Raw genomic sequence first — 12,473 nt, forward strand, 5'->3', positions numbered from 1 at the left:
GCGGGCCGGCGGCGGGGCTGGCGCGGCGGCGCCACGTGGAAGCTCGCGATTGGCCGGGCGGCGGCGGGCGGACGTGTTCGGCTCGCCCGGACGTGTCCGGCGGCGCGGAGAGGGGAGATTTTTAGGGTTTGCCCGTGAATCTCGGGGGAGTGCACATATTTATAGGTAGAGGGAGCTAGGAGTGTCCAAATGGGGTGTAGTTTTCGCCCACACGATCGTGATCCGATGACGGAGAGCATGGAAGTGACTTAGATGGGTTATTGGGATGTTTTGGAGGGGTGTTGGGCTGCAACTCAAAAGAGGCCTTTGCGGATATGCGAATAACCGTTGGAGTATCAAACAAGCTCCAAATGACCCGAAACCTGACAGGTGGTCTACCGGTGCTATACCAGGGCCACTTGGCAAGGCTCGGTCTATTCCGAGAACGTTCAACACCCGCACACGAAAGGAGACAAGAGGGGTGCGCCGGTGCACGTGGGAGTGTCGGATTGCAAAACGGACAACGGGGAAAATGCTCGGATGCATGAGACGAACACGTATGCAAAATGAAATGCACATGATGACATGATATGATATGCATGACATGAATAAAATGCAAAACAAAAGACAAAACCCAACCACGGAGGGAATATCATATCACATAGCTGAAAATGGCAAGAGTTGGAGATACAAAGATGGAAAGTTACATCCGGGGTGTTACAACACTCCACCACTACAAGAGGATCTCGTCCCTAGATCTAGGACTCAAAGAACTCCGGATATTAGGAACGGAGGTGATCCTCGCGCTCCCAGGTGGCTTCTCGGTCGGAATGGTGTGACCACTTCACTGTCAGGAATTTGATTGACTTGTTGCGAGTCTTGCGCTCGGTTTCTTCGAGAATAGCAACCGGGCGCTCATGATAAGAGAGATCTTCTTGGAGGTCGATTTCCTCGAAGTTGATAGTGCGCTCAGGAGTCTTGAAGCACTTGCGAAGCTGTGACACGTGAAACACATCGTGCACGTTCGCAAAGTTGGATGGAAGCTCAAGTTGATAGGCGAGATCGCCTCTTTTGCCAATGATCTTGAAAGGACCCACGTATCTAGGGGCAAGCTTCCCTTTGATACCGAAGCGACGAGTGCCTTTCATATGAGAGACGCGGAGGTAGACATGGTCTTCGATTTCAAAAGCCAAGTCACGGTGCTTGCTATCATAGTAACTCTTTTGGCGCGATTGCGCGGCTTTGAGATTCTCACGAATGACTTTGCACATTTCTTCTCCTTCTGTGATCAAGTCATTGCCAAGAAGTTGGCGTTCACCTGTCTCAGACCAGTTGAGAGGAGTACGGCACTTTCTGCCATAGAGAATTTCGAATGGGGCCTTGCCCGAACTCGCTTGGAAGCTGTTGTTGTAGGAAAACTCGGCATATGGAAGACAATCTTCCCACTTCATGCCAAAGGAAATGACACAAGCCCTGAGCATATCTTCAAGAATTTGATTGACTCGCTCGACTTGGCCACTTGTTTGAGGATGGAAAGCTGTGCTGAAACGAATGTTGGTGCCCATGGCCGTCTGAAAGGAGTCCCAGAACTTAGAAGTGAAGATGCTTCCATGATCTGAAGATATCAATTGTGGAATACCGTGCAAGGAGACAATTCTGTAGGTGTATAGCTCTGCCAGCTGAGCTGCTATGATAGATTCTTTGATAGGAAAAAATGAGCCACTTTGGTAAGCTTGTCAATGACAACGAAGATAGCATCATTTCCACGCTTGGACTTAGGAAAACCAGTCACGAAGTCCATCTCGATATGGTCAAACTTCCATTCCGGAATAGCAAAAGGTTGAAGGAGACCAGCTGGTCGTTGGTGTTCTGCTTTCACTCTTCTGCAGACATCACATTCATTCACGATTTGAGCAATCTCTCGCTTCATTCGAGTCCACCAATATGACTGCTTGAGGTCATGGTACATCTTTGTACTTCCAGGATGAATGGATAGGAGGGAATTGTGTGCCTCATTCATGATGACTATTCTCAGATCACCTTTTGGAACGACAATTCGATCCTCGAAGAAAAGAGTGTCTTTGTCATCCAAGCGATAGCACTTGTATTTAGGAATGCCCTTGTCAATACCACGTTTCACCTTCTTCACCATGGTATCCAAGAGTTGTGCCTCACGAATTTGATCTTCCAAAGTAGGAGAGACTATGAGGTTGGCAAGAAAGCCTTGAGGAACAACTTGAAGATTCAGCTTGCGGAAGGCTTCACAAAGATCCGGTTGAAACGGCTTGAGAATTAGACTGTTGCAATAAGCCTTTCTGCTCAGAGCATCTGCAATCACATTCACCTTGCCATGAGTATATTCAATAGTTGGATTGTACTCTTGAATCATTTCGACCCCTCGAGCTTTCCTGAGGTTAAGGTTGGGTTGAGTGAAGATATACTTGAGGCTCTTGTGATCGGTGAAAATGTCCACTTGCCTTCCCAATAAGAGATGTATCCATGTGATCAATGCATGGACAACTGCCGCCAACTCAAGATCATGAGTGGGGTAGTTCTTTTCGTTGGGATTCAACTACCGAGAGGTATAGGCCACAACTTTCTTCTCTTGCATCAACACAGCACCGAGACCTTGAAGGGAAGCATCACAGAATACTTCGAATGGCTTGGATTCATCAGGAGGAGTCAACACAGGAGCTGTGACTAGCTTCTCTTTGAGGGTCTTGAAAGCAACGTCGCACTCACGCATCCAGACATACTTGACATGCTTCTGGAGGAGGTTGGAAAGAGGCTTTGCAATCTTAGACAAGTTCTCAACAAATCTTCGGCAATAGCTTGCAAGACCGAGAAAACTGCGGAGCTGTTTGACATTCTGAGGAGGTTCCCAATTCAGAACTGCAGAAACCTTCGCGGGATTAATAGCAATTCCCTTGGCAGAGATGATGTGACCAAGATAAAGAACTTCATCAAGCCAGAACTCACATTTGGAAAACTTCGCATAGAATTGATGCTCTCTGAGCTTGTCGAGCACCAATCGCAAATGTTTGGTATGATCCTACTTATTCTTGGAGAAGACCAAAATATCATCGAGATACACCAGAACAAATTCATTGGTGTAGGGGTTGAAGATAAAGTTCATCATGCGAGAGAATGTTGGAGGAGCGTTAACAAGGCCGAAAGACATGACAGTATATTCATAAGAACCATAGCTTGTTCTGAATGCTGTCTTGGGAATGTCTTCTTCACGAATGCGAATCTGATGATAACCCATACGAAGGTCAAGCTTGGAGAAGACTTTAGCACCTTTGAGTTGCTCGAAAAGCTCATTGATGTTGGGAAGTGGATACTTGTTCTTGATTGTCTTCTTGTTCAATGGACGGTAATCGACGCAAAGTCGGTCCGTGCCATCCTTCTTCTGGACAAAAAGAACTCCACAACCCCATAGGGAAGAACTCGGTCTGATCAAACCCAGACGCTCTTGTTCATCGAGCTGCTTCTTTAATTCCTTCAGCTCCTTGGGTCCAAGCTTGTATGGACGCTTGCAAGCGGGTTCCGTTCCAGGCTCAAGATCAATAACGAACTCGATTGGCCGATGAGGAGGCATACCCGAAAGCTCTTCTGGAAAGACATCTTGGTACTCACAAATGACTGGAATTTGAGAAATAGCATCCAATTCGCCCTTCTCATTGAGAGAAAACAACTGAATGGTTTCATCACGAGCGGCATAGATGATAACATCCTCAGAAGGGTGTGTCAATTGAATTTGACTGGCAGCACAATCAAGCTGAGCCTTGTGCTTAGAAAGCCAGTCCATCCCAAGAATAAGATCAATATCAGAATCACCAAGAACCACTTGAGAAGACAGAAATTTATAGTCGCCCATCTTGATAGAAACATCTGGGACGCAATTATTAGAAGTCATCTGCTTGCTAGGGGACACAATTTTCAACGGGATAGGAATCTTTTCCGTCACAAACTCATGCTTGGCCACAAAAGGTCTTGAAATGAAAGAATGCGATGCACCAGTATCAAATAACACTTTTGCAGGAATATCATTAATAGGAAGATTACCGATGATCACATCTGAAGAATCCTCTGCCTGAGCTGCATTCATCATGTTCACCTTTGCAGACTTTGGATTATGCTTGACCACTGCATTGCTTGAAGATCTCACAGGAGGAGGAGGAGGAAGGCGCCTTTGATTGAAGCATTTGTTCGCGTAGAGACCTTTCTGCTAGCACTTGTTGCAAGTCACTTCTGAGAGCGGACGATTATAAGGAGCAGTCGACTTTGAAGCTTGAGGCTGAGACTTGTTCTGATAGCTTGGGTTGGGTGGGTGGGAAGATCCACGACCACCTGAGTTCTTCTGTTGGTAAGGCTGACGAAACGGAGGAGGAGGCAGGTAGAACTTCTGCTGCTTAGCTGCCACTTGTGAGGAAGAAGAAGATTGCACTGCATCTCTGATTCTCTTCTTAGACGCCTCACACTTGAGCTGAGAACCTTCTTACTTGAGTGCCATATTGTAGAATTGATCAAACTGAGTAGGCTCAATAAGAACGAGAGCTAACTGCAGATCCTCTCTAAGGCCACCTCTGAATTGATAGATCATACTCTTCTCATCTGGAACATCTTGCTTAGCAAAGCGAGCAAGTTTCTGAAACTGCTTGTTGTATTCATACACTGACATGTTGGCTTGCTTGAGATTGCGGAACACCTCTCGCTTGCTCTCAACAACACTGGTAGGAATATGGTGAGCTTTAAAGTCCCGACAGAAATCAGTCCAAGTAATCACTCGACCACCTCTGGAATCCTTGTATTGCTGGAACCAATCAGCTGCCTGATCCTTGAGCTGAAAAGAAGTGAACTTGACATAGTCCTCAGGCCTGACATTGCTGCATTCAAAATGCTTGTTGATATCCACGAGCCAATCATCGGCGTCGGTGGCCTCGACACAATAGCTGAAAGACTTCGGCTGATTTGCAAGGAATTGGTTGAGGGTAGGAAACTGAGGCTGATGATTGAACTGCCCTTGACCTTGATTCCCTTGGTTGCCTTGGCCTTGGTTGCGCTCTTGCATGAGCTGGATCATCATCTGAGCATGGGCGTTAGAGGCTGCCATCAAAGCTTGCCATGCCTCCGGAGGCGGAGGTGGAGGTGGAGGGTTTGCCTGACTCCCATCATTTCGATCTGGATTCAGACGCGTTGGCGGAGCCATCCTGAAGAGGGTGACATCCGTTAGCATCTTGATAGACAGATAGACAAGTTGAATGAACAGATAGAAATTGCAACATATAGTCTTCACAATAAACATTCGAACAAGGATGAACGAATGAATTCCAAAGTAAACATCACACGTCCATAAAGGTGAGAAGCCACTTGAATAGAGATTGATGAATGAAATAAACAAGGTACGACTGGAACAAATACGTGGTAAGGATTACCCAATCACGAACCAAATATCTGCGGGAAGAAATGCTAGAGCTACTTGAATCCCACCTATAAACTCCCGAAACTTTCCGGTTATGCAATCAGGTGTTGGGGATACAGGGGAAGCAATATATCTCACCCAAACTAGCAATCCCTACATCCAGCTGTATCCATCCGTCAACACATAACCAAGAAACCTTCGGAAATCGTGTACCTCAACCTTCGAAAAGCATCCGTTATACGAGTTATGGCAATACTCCCGAGCTCGCCCTAGTACTGGGTTATCGGGGTTATCTCACCAACAACTGTACAAAAGAGATTTTTTATGTCGGCAAATCTCAGGTATTCCAGAACTGCAATGATAAAATTGTGACGACAACACCTCGGAGCTCAACTCCCTGGGACACTGCCACAACCCCTAAATGTCAGGAGGCACCAAGAACAATGTTCTCATCACAAAACCATCGGAACGATTCCAAGATACCCGCATGATCCTAAATTTTTTTTAGTGAAATTTGAGAAGAGGAAAGTCAAAACATCTACGTCAGGAGACCTCACCAGAGCGACGAAGGGACTGAGGAGTAAAAAGAGTCCTACTCTCCGATATATATAATCCTAAGACTCAAAACATTTTTGTTCTAGACCCAACATCGCCAGCAAACAATCAAGCAGGGGGATCCTATGTCGGGGATGGCTCTGATTACCAACTTGTAACACCCACGATGCGGCTATATCTCCCACGTGTCGAAGCACGACTTAGAGGCATAACCGCATGGTGGTTTTGCCGCAAGAAGGGTCATCTTCACACAATCCCATGTGATGAACAAGAATGGGATAAAGAGGGTTGGCTTACAATCGCCACTTCACACAATACATAAATTAAGATCATACATCATTCAAATACACTCATAGACCGGCTACGGTCAAGTTCAAATGAAAAGAAGACAACCCCAAATGCTAGATCCCCGATCGCCCCGACTGGGCTCCACTACTGATCATCTGGAAACGATACATAGTAACGACCAAGGGCCTCATCAAATTCCCACTTCAGCTCAGTTGCGCCATCTGCGCTGGTATCCTCGGCACCTGCATCTGTTTTGGTAGAATCTGTGAGCCACGGGGACTCAGCAATCTCACACCCGTGAGATCAAGACTATTTAAGCTCATATGTAGGAAAGGTGTAATATGGTGGAGCTGCGGCAAGCACTAAGCATATATGGTGGCTAACATACGCAAGTGAGAGCGAGAAGAGAAGCAACGCGTCGGTCGAGAAGCTAGAAGTGATCAAGAAGTGATCTTGAAGCTACTTACGTCAAGCATAACACAAACCGTGTTCACTTCCCGAACTCCGCCGAGAAGAGACCATCACGGCTACACACGCGGTTGATGTATTTTAAAGAGGTCAAGTGTCAAGTTATCTACAACCAGACATTAACAAATTCCCATCTGCCTCATAACCGTGGGCACGGCTTTCGAAAGATTATATACCCTGCAGGGGTGTCCCAACTCAGCCCATCACAAGCTCTCACGGTCAACGAAGGAATAGACCTTCTCCCGGGAAGACCCGATCAGTCTCGGAATCCCGGTTCGCAAAACATTTCGACAATGGTAAAACAAGACCAGCAAGACCACCCGATGTGCCGACAAATCGCGATAGGAGCTGCACACCGGATGAACACTACGTACAACTAGAACCAGCCCTCAAGTTTCCCTGAGGTGGCACTGCAAGTGGCTATAGTTTGGACCAACGCTCAGAGGAGCACTGGCCCAGGGGGGGAGGGTAATAAAGATGACCCTTGGGCTCGCGAAAACCCAAGGGAAAAGGGCTTAGGTGGCAAATGGTAAAACCAAGGTTGGTCCTTGCTGGAGGAGTTTTATTCAAAGCGAACTGTTAAGGGGGTCCCATAAATCACCCAACCGTGTAAGGAACGCAAAATCAAGGAACATAACACCGGTATGACGGAAACTAGGGCGGCAAGAGTGGAACAAGTCACCAGGCATAAGGCCGAGCCTTCCACCCTTTACCAAGTATATAAGATGCATTAAGTAAACAGGAGATATTGTGATATCCCAAAATATCCATGTTCCGACCAGGAACAAACTTCATCTTCACCTGCAACTAACAACGCTATAAGAGGGGCTGAGCAAAAGCGGTGACATAGCCAAACAACGGTTGCTAGGACAGGTTGGTTAGAGGTTTAACATGGCAATAGGTAGGCATGGTAAACAAAGGCAGGTAGAGCTAACATAGCGATAGAGCGAGTACTAGCAAGCAGAGATAGAAGTGATATCGAAGGTATGATCATCTTGCCTGCAAGGTTCTCAGAGTAGTCGAAGGCTTGATCCTCGTAAGCGTTCTCAACAGGTTCCTCGTGCACGTACTCGTCTCCCGGCTCTACCCAAAGCAAGAACACAAGCAAGGAACCACAATAAATCACGGTGCAATGCACAAGCAACATGATGCAATACATGTCATGATATGCGAGATGTGATATGCAATGCGTATGCGTGCTTCGGAAGGAAAGATGATGAACAAGGCATCAACTTGGCAAACCAAGTATGCCGCTCGAAAGATGAGATGATTTCGGTTGAAATCGATATAAAGATCACCGGGAACGGATGCACGGTTTGCAAATGACAAGCAAAACAAGAATGGCACAAAGCTGCGATTAACAGCGCGATACTACTTCGCACGCAAGAAGGAACTATGCTACAGCACCCCAACATAAAAACAAAGCATATGGCAATGATCTAAAAGATATGCTTTACAAAAGAGGAACACTGAGCTACGGCTAATTCACAACATAACAGGTTCAAACAAGCATGGAGAAAGTGCAAAAATTATCAGGCTGGACATGGCATAAACAGCAGCACGAAGCAATGTTCAGAGCAAGTTTTCAACATGCTACAAGAACTTATAATAGCAAACTAAGGCATGGCATGAATCTACTCAAAGCATAGATCAAAAGTCCCTTACTGACCATAAGCCAAAAAGGACCAGAAAATATGATGGCACCCACGTAAACATAGCAAGTTTCGTTAACACATTTCAGCAAACAAAGCATGGCATTGACATAATTACGAAGGCACCTTCGTGAACTCGATGCACTCACTACATAGCACTTCATGATAAACTAATCATACATCCATCAAGAAGACATGTCATAGAAACTATACATGGCAATAAACAACATCATAGCATATTCGGACCAACTACAACAACCTCGGCCAAATTGAATAACATGTAAACAATCTGCCAGGAAACATTTTGAAGCAAAAGTAGAGCACGAAAATGACATGCTAGACTACTCCATAATTGTAACCAGGACCATGGATGGATAGAGCATAACCATGTTTTCAAAACACCCTTACTGAAGTATCTCAAATTATGCATGGATCTCTCTGTAGCAACATGTTTACATGGCATCAAAATTACAGCAGAACAGGAACTAAAATCAGCGTTAACACGAAGCCTAGTTTGCATGCTTGTGCTAGTCACCACATTGATCACAAAAATAAATGGTAAGCACCTCTGTAAAGAAGAAATATCCTAGTTCAAAACACATTTAGGGATCAAGTCCATAGGATGCACACATCAATCATGGCAAAAATGACAAAAGAGCTTGTGCTGATAAGATTCTGAAACTAACAGTATGAAGCCCTCTTCCAACAGCATTTCGGGCAGCAAGATAAGCTCAAATGTAAATGATGCAATGGAATGAAATGATGTACTCTTCGAGACGAACAATTTGACATATTACACGCACAAAACGGAGCTATGGGTGCGAAGATGTGATGCGATGAAGATGCAACAATTTTAATGCAGAAAAAGACAGACGATTTCGGGGGTCGGGGAAAGTCAACCGTGGCTCTTCCAGATCGGATCTGGACGGAACGCGGCTCGGACGCCGATGTTCGCCGGAGATGGAGCTCGGGGTGCGGCTGCCGGAGCTCGGGGAAGGCCGGGGACGACGAGATCCGGTCGGACAAGGAGGAGGCGGGCGGAGGCGCCGGGGCGGAGGCCGGCGACGGCGGCGACCGCGGGCGGCGGCGCGAGCGACGCGGCGGCGGACCGGCCGGAGCTCGGGCGGAGGCAGCGAGGGAGGCGGCCGCCGGCGGGCACGGGAGGACGGCGGTGGCGCGGGTCTGCGGCGGCGGGGTGCGGGGCGCGGCCAGGGTCGAGCGCGGGAGGGCCCGCGGCGGGCCTCGCGGGCCGGCGGCGGGGCTGGCGCGGCGCCGGCACGTGGCAGCTCACGATTGGCCGGGCGGCGGCGGGCGGACGTGTCCGGCTCGCCCGGACGTGTCCAGCGGCGCGGAGAGGGGAGGTTTTTGGGTTTGCCCGTGAATCTCGGGGGAGTGCAGATATTTATAGGTAGAGGGAGCTAGGAGTGTCCAAATGGGGTGTAGTTTTCGCGCACACGATCGTGATCCAACAACGGAGAGCATGGAAGTGACTTAGATGGGTTATTGGGCTGTTTTGGAGGGGTGTTGGGCTGCAACTCAAAAGAGGCCTTTGCGGATATGCGGATAACCGTTGGAGTATCAAACGAGCTCCAAATGACCCGAAACTTGACAGGTGGTCTACCGGTGCTATACTTGGGCCACTTGGCAAGGCTCGGTCCATTCCGAGAATGTTCAACACCCGCACACGAAAGGAGACAAGAGGGGTGCGCCGGTGCACGTGGGAGTGTCGGATTGCGAAACGGACAACGGGGAAAATGCTCGGATGCATGAGACGAACACGTATGCAAAATTAAATGCACATGATGACATGATATGATATGCATGACATGAATAAAAGGCAAAACAAAAGACAAAACCCAACCACGGAGGGAATATCATATCACATAGCCGAAAATGGCAAGAGTTGGAGATACAAAGATGGAAAGTTACATCCGGGGTGTTACAATCCTGTTCAACACTCGAAGACAAAGCACATTCAGATTCGTCATCATTTTCTTCGTGATCATGTGTTGATGGGTGACATCTCCATCGAGCACGTGAAGACTGAAGAATAGCTAGCTGATATCTTCAGAAAGCCCTTGGATGAGAAGAGATTTAGCAAGTTGCGGTGTGAGCTAAATATCTTAGAATCTTTGAATGTTCTCTGAAAAGGACACACATCCTGACACTTATGCAAAATTGATGACTTAGATGTGCAACACATGAAGAAACGTTTTTTCTTCAATCAATGAAGAATAACACTCTAAGTGTGAAGAAATTAATGAAGAATTAGATTCTCAGAACCCTGCAACAATTGTACGCGGTGTCTGAAATCATCATTCTTATACGGTGGGTCACGCCACCACAAAAGTTGAAAATTTTCATTTTTGAAATTCCTCAGTGTTTGACATTCTTCAGTTTTTCAAATTCTTCAACTTTGCAAAATCTTCACTGGTTCCAATGTTTTTCTTCATTGGCTATATATATATATATATATATATATATATATATATATATATGAGTTTATGTCCTATACAACATTCACTTATGGCTATTTCTTCAAGTTGCATTTTCTGCTAAGTGAATGTGATCGGACCCCTTCGCCCTCTATGCTATACTCAACCCAATCTATTCACAAATTCTTCATGTGCGTTCTATTTGAAACTCGTTCAAAATCTTCACTGTGTCCTTGACAGCTGAAGAATTTGCGAACGGAACTTTAAAATTAATCTTATCCAGATTTTCAGTTTTACCGCTCAATCTGTTCTGGATTCCACGATAGACTTATCTATTCACCCACGATCTAACACGATCTCCACTTTTCAGTACGTGGGTGACAAATGTCAAGCGAAGGAGAAGGGTCAGGGGCATGTTCATCCTAAATCTTCGGGCAAACAGTTTTTCACTACCACTATAAATACCCCCTCTCCCCTTCCTCACTTCCTTTACTCCGCTCGACCGCTCTCTCTCTCTCGCTTGAGCTCCTCAAACCCTAGCGTCGCTGCTACTCCATCGTCGCCGGTGAGGAAGAGCTTCACTCCCTCGACCTCGTCGCCGTCGTACTCGCGCCGATCGCAGAAATCTTCACTCCGCCGACGCCGTAGCTGTCTTCCTCCGCCAAGTTAGGGCGTGGAAGATCTACACCGACGAACTTCACTTTTCTTCTTCACAGTTCGTCGTGTTCTTCATCAAGGGTAATTAAAAGTTACTTTTACTACCCCTTTTGATTCGAAATTTCACAACAAAATCTTCAAAGGTGTTTATTTCTTCAAATCCACACACACAAAACACCTCACTAGTCATCTGTTCTTGATTCGTTTCTCTAAGCATCGTTTTTTTCTCAAGATTCCTCAATTGTGTGGATCCTCGATCTATACAACTCTAGAACCTAAGATAAAGAACGCTTAGTGAAATTCTTCAAGGCTCATCTGGTCAAATTCCTCAAACTTGTTTATTTTTAAAAACCTTCTGAGAACGCATATGACCTCTCCAAATTCCTCGCAACTATACTATGTTCACAGGTACTCATGTCCGCTGCTGAATCACTAGGTTCTCATCAACTTAACTCATTTGCAGTGTTCCTCGAAGAAAAGTTGCACACTTCTTCAGAAAATTCGGTTGTTCAAATTCCTCATCTGAAGAATATGGCTGATGGTAAGAAGCCACAGAAAGGAGGAAAGAAACCTGAGGTCATGACTGCTTTTGAAATACCTAAGGCCATCTATGCTGATTATTGCACACTTGATGAGGCTAAGTACGGAAAAGAAACTAAAAATCAGCGCAAGGTGCGCATACAGAAGATTGAACGGAGATGGGCAAGAGAATGGAGGGAGTACAGATATGTGACTCCAAAGTATATGAAGAAATTCGCACTCAATCCTCCATGCCAAAGAGCTCCATTGGCACGTGGCCAAGAAGCTGACCCCACCAGCATCAAGCGTGGTGAGGACTTTCCTGAAGAATGGGCCAAGGTCCAAGCTAAGGTTGCAAGACAAGCCAAAGAAGCAGTGAGGAAATTCAATGAAGACTCTGCTGCTGCTACTGCCACTGAGGCCTCTGTCAAGCCAAGAAATTCAATGGCAAAGAAGCCCGCTCACAAGCCAAGTGCTTCACCAACTATGCCCTCA

The sequence above is a fragment of the Triticum dicoccoides genome, chromosome 3B, assembly GCF_002162155.2.
Source record: "Triticum dicoccoides isolate Atlit2015 ecotype Zavitan chromosome 3B, WEW_v2.0, whole genome shotgun sequence".
NCBI classification, from domain to species: domain Eukaryota; kingdom Viridiplantae; phylum Streptophyta; class Magnoliopsida; order Poales; family Poaceae; genus Triticum; species Triticum dicoccoides.